Source organism: Hyperoodon ampullatus (genome assembly GCF_949752795.1).
Source record: "Hyperoodon ampullatus genome assembly, chromosome: X".
NCBI lineage: Eukaryota > Metazoa > Chordata > Mammalia > Artiodactyla > Ziphiidae > Hyperoodon > Hyperoodon ampullatus.
In genome coordinates this window covers 47266335-47279512 of record NC_136913.1, presented here as the reverse complement: position 1 = coordinate 47279512, position 13178 = coordinate 47266335, and positions in this window count along the sequence as shown.

The following is a 13178-nucleotide window of genomic DNA, read 5'->3' as shown; positions in this document are numbered from 1 at the left end:
CCCACAGTAAAAAGGAAAAGCTGATTGTCCACTGAAAGGGAATTGCAGAATTATGTTGCACTCATATAATGGAATACTATGCAGTCATTCAAACACTTGTAAAGGCAGGGAAGAAATTAGAGTTGGGTGGTGGTCATAAAGAACTTTTGTTTCACCTTAAAGCTTTAAAAAATTTAAAAGGATAACCTACTCCCATATTATCAATACTTGTATAATTAAAATTTTTTAAAATTTAAACGGGGAGGAAGAACAAGAGAAGTTTATATCTGTATGCCTTGGAACAAGGTCAAATATATAGAGTTAAGTGAAGAAGGCGCTTGCAAATAGTAACTATAGTATGATCTTAGTTTTGATATAACATTACTCTTAGCATAGAAAAATATATAGAGAAAGACTATATAACAAACTATTAATAACATTCATCTTGGGGACGTGAGATTATGAGGGACTTTTTACTTTTTACATTAAATGTTTATGTAATGTTCAAATTTTTAAAACATGTATGTATCACTTTTATAATCAGGAAAAATGAATATATATATATATTTTAAATGCTCTAACCACCTATATCCTTTACTAGGCATGGGTATTTATTGCAAACAATATTAGTAATAACTTTGGTTAACTGTAGCAGAATATGAAACTACTGGAACATGTGGTAGAGTCATTTACTGTTTGCTGAATATCCACAAGCTCCCCCATAATTCCAGTCCTTTTAGAGTTGGATGGGGCCATGTGACTAGTTCTGGCCAATGGGCTGTGCATTTAAGAACTGGTGCTCAGTCCTCCTGCTCCCTCTTCTTCTGCTATGGCAACCAGGGGGGCCTCAGGTGCTAGACGAGGCAGCCACAAGATGTCAGCCTGTATCCCTGAGTTACCGCTTGGAAAGGAGCTGTTTTGAAAAGCCACTAGACTTGCAATAGATTTTGCATGAGCAAGAAATAAACTCATATGTATTTAGTCATTGAGATTTGGGGTTTATTTATTATCAAAGCATAAGCTACCCTATCGTGACTAACGGGAAAGGGAATCACGTAATCCACAGGTTCCATGAGAGGCCTGGAGAACCAGGCAGGGTCAGGAACCAAGAGTGGCATGACATGACACAGCAAAGATTTTGCTGCAGGAATGGTTTGATAGGATGACACTCTTGCCCCTGTTGCCAACTAACACTTTTCACTACAGCTGGACCTTGCTATCCCTTGATACTATTGCTATACTATCAGATTTTTAACTCTCCAGCAGCTGGTTGAAAATATCATTAATTGACCCAGCATACCTTTATATGGCTCCTTCAACACTGAAAGTTCCAAGCAGGATCATGTAATTTGCCATGCTGAGGTCATGTGCCCATTCACTAGCCACCAGGGGATGGGGAGAAGAAATATGTGCCGCCTTCCCTGGTTTCAGTAGTGCATGGTAGGGCCCTGCCTCCAAACCTATCTTGGGTTTCCTCCCAAATAGGAAGAGTGTTTGAATGCTGAGCAGCCAAAATACAAATGTTCACTCCAGTCTTCAGATCCTTCACTGACCAACTTTCACCTCCTGACTTAACTGAAACTTACCTCTCTCCCCTGAAAAGTGGAAATCTACCCAAACTGCCATTCTCTAGCCAATAATGCCCTCAATTACATGCCTTGTTGTTTTCCCAGCACATCCTCACCCCCAGATCAATAAAAATTTCCTCCTTCTCTCTGTCAATCCTAGGCTCATACAATTGCTCAGATGGGAGCCACTTAAAAGTCATGGTCCCCGGGGGCCTCCCTGGTGGCGCAGTGGTTGAGAGTCCGCCTGCCGATGCAGGGGATACGGGTTCGTGCCCCGGTCTGGGAGGATCCCATATGCCGCGGAGCGGCTGGGCCCGTGAGCCATGGCTGCTGAGCCTGCGCATCCGGAGCCTGTGCTCCGCAACGGGAGAGGCCACAACAGTGAGAGGCCCGCGTACCACAAAAAAAAAAAAAAAAAAAAAAAAAAAAGTCATGGTCCCCAACTTCTACTGGGCCCTGGAAATCTTGTTTCCCTGATCTGCTCTCCAAGCCTCCACGGCAGATTTGCTAAATCCTCATTTCCTCAGCCTTCCTACATGTTCCGCTCTCTTCCTCCCTCACTTCACCTCCTACTGCACTTAAAATAGAAACCCCCAAACAGCAATGTTCTCAACTTCTTGCCACAAACTACCTGCAAACTCATGAGCATCCCCAACTGACCTATCCTTGCTCTTTCCCCCCTGTCACAGTGGAAGAGGTGCCCTTTCTCTTGCTGACTAATCCTTCCATTGGTGCTCTGTGCCCCACTCCCCACTCAGGAAAACCTTGATATATCAGTTTCCCCTCTCCCTCCTGTATCTTCAGTATCTCCCTCTCTATTGACTCAGCCTTTAAACATGTTCAAGTCTCTTGTATCATAAAAAATCCATTGACCTATTTATAATAGCATCAAAAAGAGTAAAAGACAGAGGAATAAACTTAACCAAGGAGATGCAAGACTTGCATGCTGAAAACTACAAAACATTACAGAAGGAAATTAAAGAAGACTTAAATAAATGGAAAGATATCCCATGTTCATGGATTGAAAGATTTAACATTGTTAAGATGGCAATACTACCCAGAGCCATCTACAGATTGAATGCAATTCCTATCAGAATCCCATTGACATTTTTTTTCAGAAAAGGAAAAGTTGAACCTGATATTCATATGGAATTGGAAGGGACCTCACATAACCAAAACAGTCTTGAAAGAGGAAAGCAAAGTTGGAGGACTCACACTTCCCAGTTTCAAAACTTACTACAAAGATACAGTAATCAAAACAGTGTGGTGCTGGCATAAGGATAGACATATAGATCAATTGAATAGAACTTGGAGTCCAAAATAAACCCAAACATCTATAGTCAATTGATTTTCAACATGGATGCCAACACTGCAGCAAATGGGGGAAAGAACAGCCTCACCACAGCCTCACCACAATGGTTCTGGGTAACTGGTTAGCCACGTGCAAAATAAATGAAGTTGAACCCTTTACCTTACACCATATACAAAAATTAACTCAAATCAAATCAAATACCTAAATGTAAGCACAAAGACAATAAAACTTTTAGATGAAAACATGTGTATATCTTTGTGACCTTGGATTTGGCCATGGATTCTTATATATGACTTCAAAAGCACAAGCAACAAAAGAAAAAAAGAAAAATTGGACTTTATAAAAAAAACTCTTGGGGCTTCCCTGGTGGCGCAGTGGTTGAGAGTCCGCCTGCCGATGCAGGGGACACGGGTTCATGCCCCGGTCCGGGAAGATCCCACATGCCGCAGAGCAGCTGGGCCCGTGAGCCATGGCTGCTGAGCCTGCGTGTTCGGAGCCTGTGCTCCTCAACGGGAGAGGCCACAACAGTGAGAGGCCCGCGTACCGCAAAAAAAAAAAAAAAAAAAAAAAAGAATCTGCCTGCCAATGCAGGGGACACGGGTTCGAACCCTGGTCCAGGAGGATCCCACATGCTGCAGGATCCCGTGCGCCACAACTACTGAGCCTGCGTTCTAGAGCCCGCGAGCCACAGCTACTGAGCTCACGTGCCACAACTACTGAAGCCCGTGCGCCTAGAGCCCCTGCCCCGCAACAAGAGAAGTCACCGCTATGAGAAGCCCACGCACCCCAATGAAGAGTAGCCCCCTCTCGCCACAACTAGAGAAAGCCCGTGCACAGCAAAGAAGACCCAATGCAGCCAAAAATAAATAAAATAAATATTTTTTAAAATCTTTAAAAAAAGTGAAAAGATAACCTACAGAATAGGAGAAAATATTTTCAAATCATACATCTGATAAGGGACTTGTATCTAGAATATATAAAGAATTTCTACAACTCAACAACAAAAAGATAAACAACACAATTGAAAAATGGGCAAAGGACTTGAGTAGAAATTTCTCCAAAGAAGATATACAAATGACCATGAAGCTCATGGGAAAAATTCACAGTATCAATCATCAGTGAAATGCAAATCAAAACCACAATGAGATACCACTTCACACCCACTAGGATGGCTCTAATAAAATAAAGGAAAATAAGTGCTGGCAAGGATTTAGAGAAATTGGAACTTTTGTACATTGCTGATGGTAATGTAAAATGGTGTAGCCACTGTGGAAATCAGTTTGGCACTTTTTCTAAAAGATAAACATATAATTTCCACATGACCCAGCATTTCCACTCTTAGGTATATACCCAGAAAAATTGAAAAAAGGTATTCAAACAAATATTTGTACATGAATGTTCATAACAGTACTATTCACAATAGCTGAAAGGTGGAAACAACCCAGATGTTCATCAACTGATGAATGGATAAACAAAATGGTGATATACCCATATGATGGAATACTATTTAGCCATAACAAGGAATGAAGTACTGATACATGCTACAATGTGGATGAACCTTGAAAAATTGTGCTAAGTGAAAGAAGCTAAACACAATAGACCACATATTGTATGATTCCACTTACATGAAATGTCCAGAAAAGGTAAATTCTTATAGACAGTGGATTGTTTGTCTCCAGGGGCTGGGCACAAAGAGGGAATGGGGAGTAACTGGCTAATGGGTACATGGTTTCCATTTGGGGGTGATGAAAATATTGTGTAACTAGATAAAAGTGATAGTTGCACAACACTATCTATGTATTTTCACTGAACTGTACACTTTAAAATGGTTACTTTTCTGTTCGGTGCATTTTACCTTTATTCATTTATTTTATTATTATTGTTTTTAAAATAAATTTATTTATTTATTTGGCTATGTTGGGTCTTTGTTGCTGTACGTGGGCTTTCTCTAGTTGTGGTGAGCGTGGGCTACTCTTCGTTGCGGTGCATGGGTCTCTCATTGTGGTGGCCTCTCCTGTTGCAGAGCACAGGCTCTAGGTGCGCAGACTTCAGTAGCTGTGACTCGTGGGCTCTAGAGTGCAGGCTCAGTAGTTGTGGTGCATGGGCCCAGTTGCTCCGCTGCATGTGGAATCTTCCTGGACCAGGGCTCTAACATCTGTCCCCTGCATTGGCAGGCAGATTCCCAACAACTGCACCACCAGGGAAGTCCTTTACCTCTATTTAAAAAATACTTGCCTCCATTTCTTAAAAAGTTAAACATAAATTTACCATGTGACCCAGAAACTCTACTCCTAGGTATCTACCTAAGATAAATGAAAACATATATCTGCATTAAAAATTGTACTTGGATGTTCATAGCATTATTTATAATAACCAAAATGTGTAAACAACCCAAATGTTTACCAACTGGTGAATGCATGAATAAAATGTGATATATCCATACCATTTGGCAGTAAAAAGCAATAGAGTATCGATACATGCTACTCCAGGTATGAATTTTAAAAACATTTTGCTTAATGAAAGAAGCCAGACACACCCCAAACCGCACATATTATGAGTCAGTTTATATGAAATTTCCAAAAGTTGCAAATCTATAGAGACAGAAAGTAGATTAGTGGTTGCCTGGGTCTGGGGGTGGGGATGGGGAGTGACTATAAATGAGCGCAAGGGATCTTTCTGGGGAGATAGAAATGTTCGAAAAGTGGACTGTGGTGATAGTAGTACAATTCTGTAAATATGCTAAAATTAATTGAATTGTATAATTAAAGCAGGTGAATTTTATGCTATGTAACTATACCCCAATAAAGCTGTTTTTTTTAAGAAGAAGAACAACAACACAGGAACATTCTATCCAACAGAATTGGAATACACATTCTTCTCAAGTGCACATAGAACATTTTCCAGGATAGGTCATATGTTAGGCCACAGAAAAGTCTTAATAAACTTAAGATGACTGAAATCATATCAAGCATCTTTTCCAACCACAATAGTATGAAACTAGAAATCAATTACAAGAAGAAAACTGGAAAATTCACAAATATATGGAGATTAAACAACATGCTACTGAACAACCGATGACTCAAAGAAAGAATTAAAAGAGAAATAAGACAAATTGAGACAAATAAAATGGAAATACAGCATACTATAACTTAAGGGATGCAGCAGTTCTAAGAAGGAAGTTCATAATTATAAACATTTACATTAAGAAAGAAGATCTTAAATTACATTACATTAAGAAGACCTTAAATTAAAAAATCTAACTTTACACCTCAAGGAACTAGAAAAAGAAGAACAAACTAAGTCCGAAGTTAGTAGAAGGAAGGAAATAAAGATCAGAGTGGAAATAAATGAAATAGAAACAAAAAAGAAAATAGAAAAGATCAATGAAACTAAGAGCCGTTTTTTAAAAGATAAACAAAATAGACAAAACTTTAGCTAGACTTACCAAGAAAAAGAGAGAGAAGACCCAAATAAATAAAATCAGAAATGAAAGAGGAGTTATTACTACTAATACCACAGACACGCATAGGATCATAATAGACTACTATGAACAATTACATTCCAACAAGTTGGGCAACCTAGAAGAAATGGATAAATTCCTAGAAACATACAACTTACCAAGACTGAATCATGAAGAAATAGAAAAAATTACCAATAAGGGGGTTGAATCAGTAATCAAAAACCTTCCAACAAAGAAAAGCCCCAGGCCAGATGGCTTCACTGGTGAATTCTACCAAACATTTAAAGAAGAATAAATGCCAATCCTTCTCAAACTCTTCCAAAAAATAGGAGGAAACACTTCCAATCTCGTTTTATGAGGCCAGCATTACCCTGATACCAAAACCAGATAAAGGCACTAGAAGAAAAGAAAATTATAGGTCAATATCCTGAATTCAACACCACATTAAAAGGATAATACAACATGATTGAGTGGGATTTATTCCAGGGATGCAAGGATGGTTAAACATCTAGAAACCAATCAATGTGATATACCACATTAACAAAATGAAGGATATAAATCATGTGATCATCCTAATAGATGCAGAAAAAGCATTTGACAAAATTCAACATCATTCATAAATAAAAACTTTCAACAAACTGGGTGTAGTGAGAATGTACTCAACATAATCAAGGTCATATATGGCAAGCTCACAGATAACGTTATACTCAATGGTGAAAAGCTGAAAGCTTTTCCTCTAGGATCAGGAACAAGACAAGGATGCCCACTTTCACCACTTTTATTCAACATAGTACTAGAAGTTGTAGCCAGAGAAATTAGGCAGGAAAAAGAAATAAAAGGCATCTATATTGGAAAGGAAGAAGTAAAACTGCCTCTATTTGCAGATGAGAAGATATCATGTATAGAAAACCCTAAAGACTCCACAAAAACAAACAAACAAACAAACTGTTAGAACTAATCAACAAATTCAGTAAAGTCTCAGGATACAAAATCAATATACAAAAGTCGGCTGCATTTCTATACACCAACAACGAAGTATCAGAAAGAGAAATTAAGAAAACAATTCCATTTGCAATTGCATCAAAAAGAATAAAATACCTAGGAATAAATTTAACCAAGGAAATGAAAGACCTGTACCTTGAAAACTATAAGACATTGATGAAAGAAATAGAAGACACATAAAAAATGGAAAGATCCTCCATGCTCATAGATTGGAAGAATTAACATTATTAAAAAGGTCATACTCAACCCTCAGAATGGGAGAAAATATTTGCAAATGAAGCAACTGACAAAGGATTAATCTCCAAAATTTATAAACAGCTCATGCAGCTCAATAGCAAAAAAACAAACAACCCAATCCAAAAATGGGCAGAAGACTTAAATAGGCATTTCTCCAAAGAAGATATACAGACTGCCAACAAACACATGAAAGAATGCTCAACATCATTAATCATTAGAGAAATGCAAATCAAAACTACAATGAGATATCATCTCACACCAGTCAGAATGGCCATCATCAAGAAATCTAGAAACAATAAATGCTGGAGAGGGTGTGGAGAAAAGGGAACACTCTTGCACTGCTGGTGGGAATGTGAATTGGTACAGCCACTATGGAGAACAGTATGGAGGTTCCTTAAAAAACTACAAATAGAACTACCATATGACCCAGCAATCCCACTACTAGGCATATACCCTGAGAAAACCATAATTCAAAAAGAGACATGTACCAAAATGTTCATTGCAGCTCTATTCACAATAGCCCGGAGCTGGAAACAACCTAAGTGTCCATCATCGGATGAATGGATAAAGAAGATGTGGCACATATATACAATGGAATATTACTCAGCCATAAAAAGAAACGAAACTGAGCTATTTGTAATGAGGTGGATAGACCTAGAGTCTGTCATACAGAGTGAAGTAAGTCAGAAAGAGAAAGACAAATACCGTATGCTAACACATATATATGGAATTAAAAAAAAAAAAATGTCATGAAGAACCTAGGGGTAAAACGGGAATAAAGACACAGACCTACTTGAGAATGGACTTGAGGATATGGGGAAGGGGAAGGGTAAGCTGTGACAAAGGGAAAGAGAGGCATGGACATATATACACTACCAAACGTAAGGTAGATAGATAGTGGGAAGCAGCCGCAGAGCACAGGGAGATCAGCTCGGTGCTTTGTGACCGCCTGGAGGGGTGGGATGGGGAGGGTGGGAGGGAGGGAGATGCATGAGGGAGGGGATGGGGGAACAGATGTATATGTATGACTGATTCACTTTGTTATAAAGCAGAAACTAATAAAAAAAAAAAAAAAAAAGAAGGAGAAAAACAAATACCGTATGCTAACACATATATATGGAATCTAAAAAAAAAAAAAAAAGGTTCTGAAGAACCTAGGGGCAAGACAGGAATAAAGACACAGACGTAGAGAATGGACCTGAGGACACGGGGAGGGGGAAGCATAAGCTGGGACGAAGTGAGAGAGTGGCATGGACATATATACACTACCAAATGTAAAACAGGTAGCTAGTGGGAAGCAGCCGCATAGCACAGGGAGATCAGCTCAGTGCTTGGTGACCACCTATAGGAGTGGGATAGGGAGGGTGGGAGGGAGACGCAAGAGGGAGGAGATATGGGGACGTATGTAAATGTGTAGTTGATTCACTTTGTTATAAAGCAGAAATTAACACACCATTGTAAAGCAATTATACTCTAATAAAAGATGTTAAAAAAAAAAAAAAAAAAAAAAAGGTCATACTACCCAAAGCAATGTACAGATTCAATGCAATCCTCATCAAAATTCCAATAAATCTTTTTTTCACAGAAACAAAACAAACAATCCTAAAGTTTGTTGGAACCACAAAAGACCCCAACTAGCGAAAGCAATCTTGAGAAACAAGGACAAAGCTGGAAGCATCACACTTTCTAATTGCAAACTATATTACAAAGCTATAGTAATCAAAACAGCATGCTATTAGATCCTAAAAGTTCAGTCATTATGTTGTACACCTTTAACTTATACAGTGCTGTATGTCAATTATATCTCAATTAAACTGGAAGAAAAACAGTATGTTATTGGCATGAAAACAGAAACATTGATCAATGGACGAGAACAGAGAACACAGAAATAAACCCATGCATATATTGGTCAAGTAATTTGTGACAAAGGAGCCAAGACTACACAATGGGGAAAGGGTAGTCTCTTCAGTATATGGTGCTGACAAAACAGGATAGACACATGCAAAAGAATGAAATTGGACCCCTGTCTTACAACATACACAAGAATCAACTAAAAATGGATTAACAACTTGAATATTAGACCTGAAACCATAAAACTCCTAGAAGAAAACATAGGGGGTAAGCTCCTTGATGTTGGTCTTGGCAATGATTTTTTTGGATTTGATACCAAAAGCAAAGGCAACAAAAGCAAAAATAAGCAAGTGGAACTAAAAACTTCTGCACATCAAAGGAAACCATCAACAGAGTGAAAAGGCAACCTACAGAATGGGAGAAAATATTTGCAAATCATATATCTGATAAGGGTTAATATTTAAAATACATAAAGAACTCATGCAACTCAGTAGCAAAAAACCCAAGCAAAATGAGCAGAGGAACTGAATAGACATTTTCCCAAAGAAGACATACAAATGGTCCACTGGTACATGAAAGGTGCTCAACATCACTAATCATCAGGAAAAGCACATCAAAACCACAGTGAGATATAACTTCACACCTGTTAGAATGGCTCTCATCAAAAAGACAAGTGATAACAAATGTCAGCGAAGATATGGAGAAAAGGGAACCCTTTTGCACTGTTGGTGGGACTGTAAATTGGGCAGCCACTATGGAAAACAGTGTGTAGCTTCCTCAAAAAATTAAAACTAGAACTACTCTATGATTCAGCAATTCCACATCTGGGTATATATCCAAAGGAAATGAGAACAGGATCTCAAAGAGATATCCGCACTCCCATGTTCACTGCAGCATTATTCATAACAGCCAGGATATGGAGACAACCTAAGTGTCCATCAATGAATGAAAAAAAATGTGATACACACACACACACACACACACACACACACACACACACACACTGGAATATTATTCAGCCATGAGAAAGAAGGAAATCCTGGCATTTGCGACAACATGGATGGAACTTGAGGGCATTATGTTAAGTGAAATAAGCCATACAGAGAAAGACAAATATTGCTTGGTATCACTTACGTGTGGAATCTTAAAAAAAAAAAAGTTAAACTCATAGAAACAGACAGTGGAAAAGTGGTTGCCAAAGGCTGGGGGGTGGGGGGTGAATGGGGAGAGGTTGGTAAAAGGGTAGAAACTTTCAGCGATATGATGAAGGTCTGAGTATCTAATGTATAACATGATGACTAGAGTTGATAACACTGTATTTTATAATTGAAATTGGCTAAGAGAGTAGAACTTAAATGTTCTCACCACACACACACAAAATGATAACAACAACACTGCCTCAGCGCACCTCATCATTCTCTAGCTTCTGCAGTGTATCTCTATCATTGTCATGGGTGAACAGCTTGAGAACATTATTTGCACTCCTGTCCATACTTCCTGTTCACTGTTTTCATTTTTATCTTTTTTTCCTCTGATCACCTTTTAACCCATTGCATTTTGCCTTCCACTCCTTCCTTCTTAGCCTGTTATAATTTTCCATCCACCCCCACCATTTCATGTTCTCTACAAGACTCCCAGTGATCTTGTTGCTAAATTAGTGGTTGGTTTTCAGACTTTGTTTTTTGTACTATTTGGCATGTTAACCATTCCTTCCATTTTGGAAGATGATTTGCCCTTGGTTTCTGTGACACCACACTCTCCTGGTTCTACTCTCTACTCTGTGTCAGTGAATTGCTCCATCATCCATCCAGCCACCTCAGTCATAAATCCAGACTTCCTCTCTGACTCACTCTGTTAACTACCACATGAAATCCATTCACTAATCATGCTGATTTTTACCTCCTAAATATTCTATTGTTCAGAATTCTATCAAGGGTTCATGGACCCTGGAAGGTTTCAAAGGATCCACGAACATGCTGAATTGCAAGCAAATTTTGGTATGACTGTGTGTATTAGCATTTTTCTAGGGAGAGTGTACAAGCCATAGCTTTCATTATATTCTTACACAGGCCTGCGACTCAACAAAAAAGTTAAACGCCATTGCTCTAAATCCTTCCATTTATTTTCATCCCCACCCCACCCCGCCCACTCTGACCACATGCAGACGCTACAAAGACCTACTTCTCCATATAACAGTCTCTCTGCTCTCTTAGGGCCACAAATAAGAGGGGGCTATTGCGGAGGACATGGACTGAGGCTAGCAGGGCTGGGTGCATTCTGCCTCAGGGGCCTCCTGTGTGCCATAATGGCCTGCTCCTCTCTCCCCTTTCTGCCAACAGGCCATTTACTCTTTCTCTTTTCCTTTCCCTCCAAACTCTTCTTCAACTTCTCCTTTTCTCTTTTCCTCATTCTCCTTTTCTTCCTCTTTCTCTTCCCCACCTTCTCCCTCATGCTTCATTAACACATTAATTATAGGGTAATCGGACTTTGACCACAGAGCTTGAAGCCTCTTAGAATCAAGCCTAGATGCAGGACTTCCCTGGTGGCGCAGTGGTTAAGAATCCGCCTGCCAATGCAGGAGACATGGGTTCGAGCCCTGGTCCGGGAAGATCCCACATGCCATGGAGCAACTAAGCCTGTGTGCCACAACTACTGAGCCTGCGCTCTAGAGACCGTGAGCCACAACTACTGAAGCCTGCGTGCCTAAAACCCGTGCTCTGCAACAAGAGAAGCCACCGCAATGAAAAGCCCACCACCGCAACAAAGAGTAGCCCCCCCTCACCGCAACTAGAGAAAGCCCACACGTAGCAACAAGACCCAATGCAGCCAAAAATAAATAAATAAATAAAAAGACTAGTTGCAGCATTCACTTTGCTCATTGGCTCTTACTTGCATAGTCCCCAGCATACCCTCCACAGAAGAGGAAAGGGGAGTGGGGGGGGAGCTGAGCTTGGAGGTATGGGGTCAATAACTAGGGAGACCCCAGCCCCAAGTATAACTGTAGTGGGTTAGGAGAAATATGTGGGTCAGGTCAAGGAATCATAGACCTTACAGCTTTTTATTAAAACAAAGTTTGGAAGAAATTTTTAAAGATATCTAACCCAATCTTCCTCCCATCTTGTCCTTCTTGATTCCTTTCTTTTCTTCACCCCATACCTCCATCAACAAGTTTTTTAGCTCTACCTTAAAATTTACTCCATTCCACTGTCTTGTGTACTGTAGCTTCTGGCACTGTAGCTATCTTGAAATTGGGTAGTGTCAATCCTCCAACTTTGTTCTTCTTCAGTATTGTTTTGGTTGCACTAGGTCTTTTGCTTTTCCATATGAACTTTAGAATCACTTTGTCTATATCTATGAAATAGTTTAGCAGGGTTTTGACCAAAATTATGTTGAATCTATAGATCAAGTTGGGAAGAACTGATATTTTAAAAATATTGAGACTTCTTATCCATGAACATGGAATATCTCTCCATTTATTTAGATCTTCTTTGATTCCTTTCATTAGTGTTTTGTAGTTTTCCACATTCAGATACTATACATATTTTATTATATTTATACCTATTTCATTGTTTTGCAGCTATTGTAAGTAGTACCGTTTTCTTAAAATTTCAAATTCTAATTTTTACTACTGACATATAGGAAAGAAATTAATGTTTGTGTATTGACCTTGTATTCTGTACCCTTGCTATCTATATACACCCTCATTAGCTCCAGAAGGGTTTTTTTTTTTTTTTGGTAGATTGTTTGGGATTTTCCACAATCCCCCAAA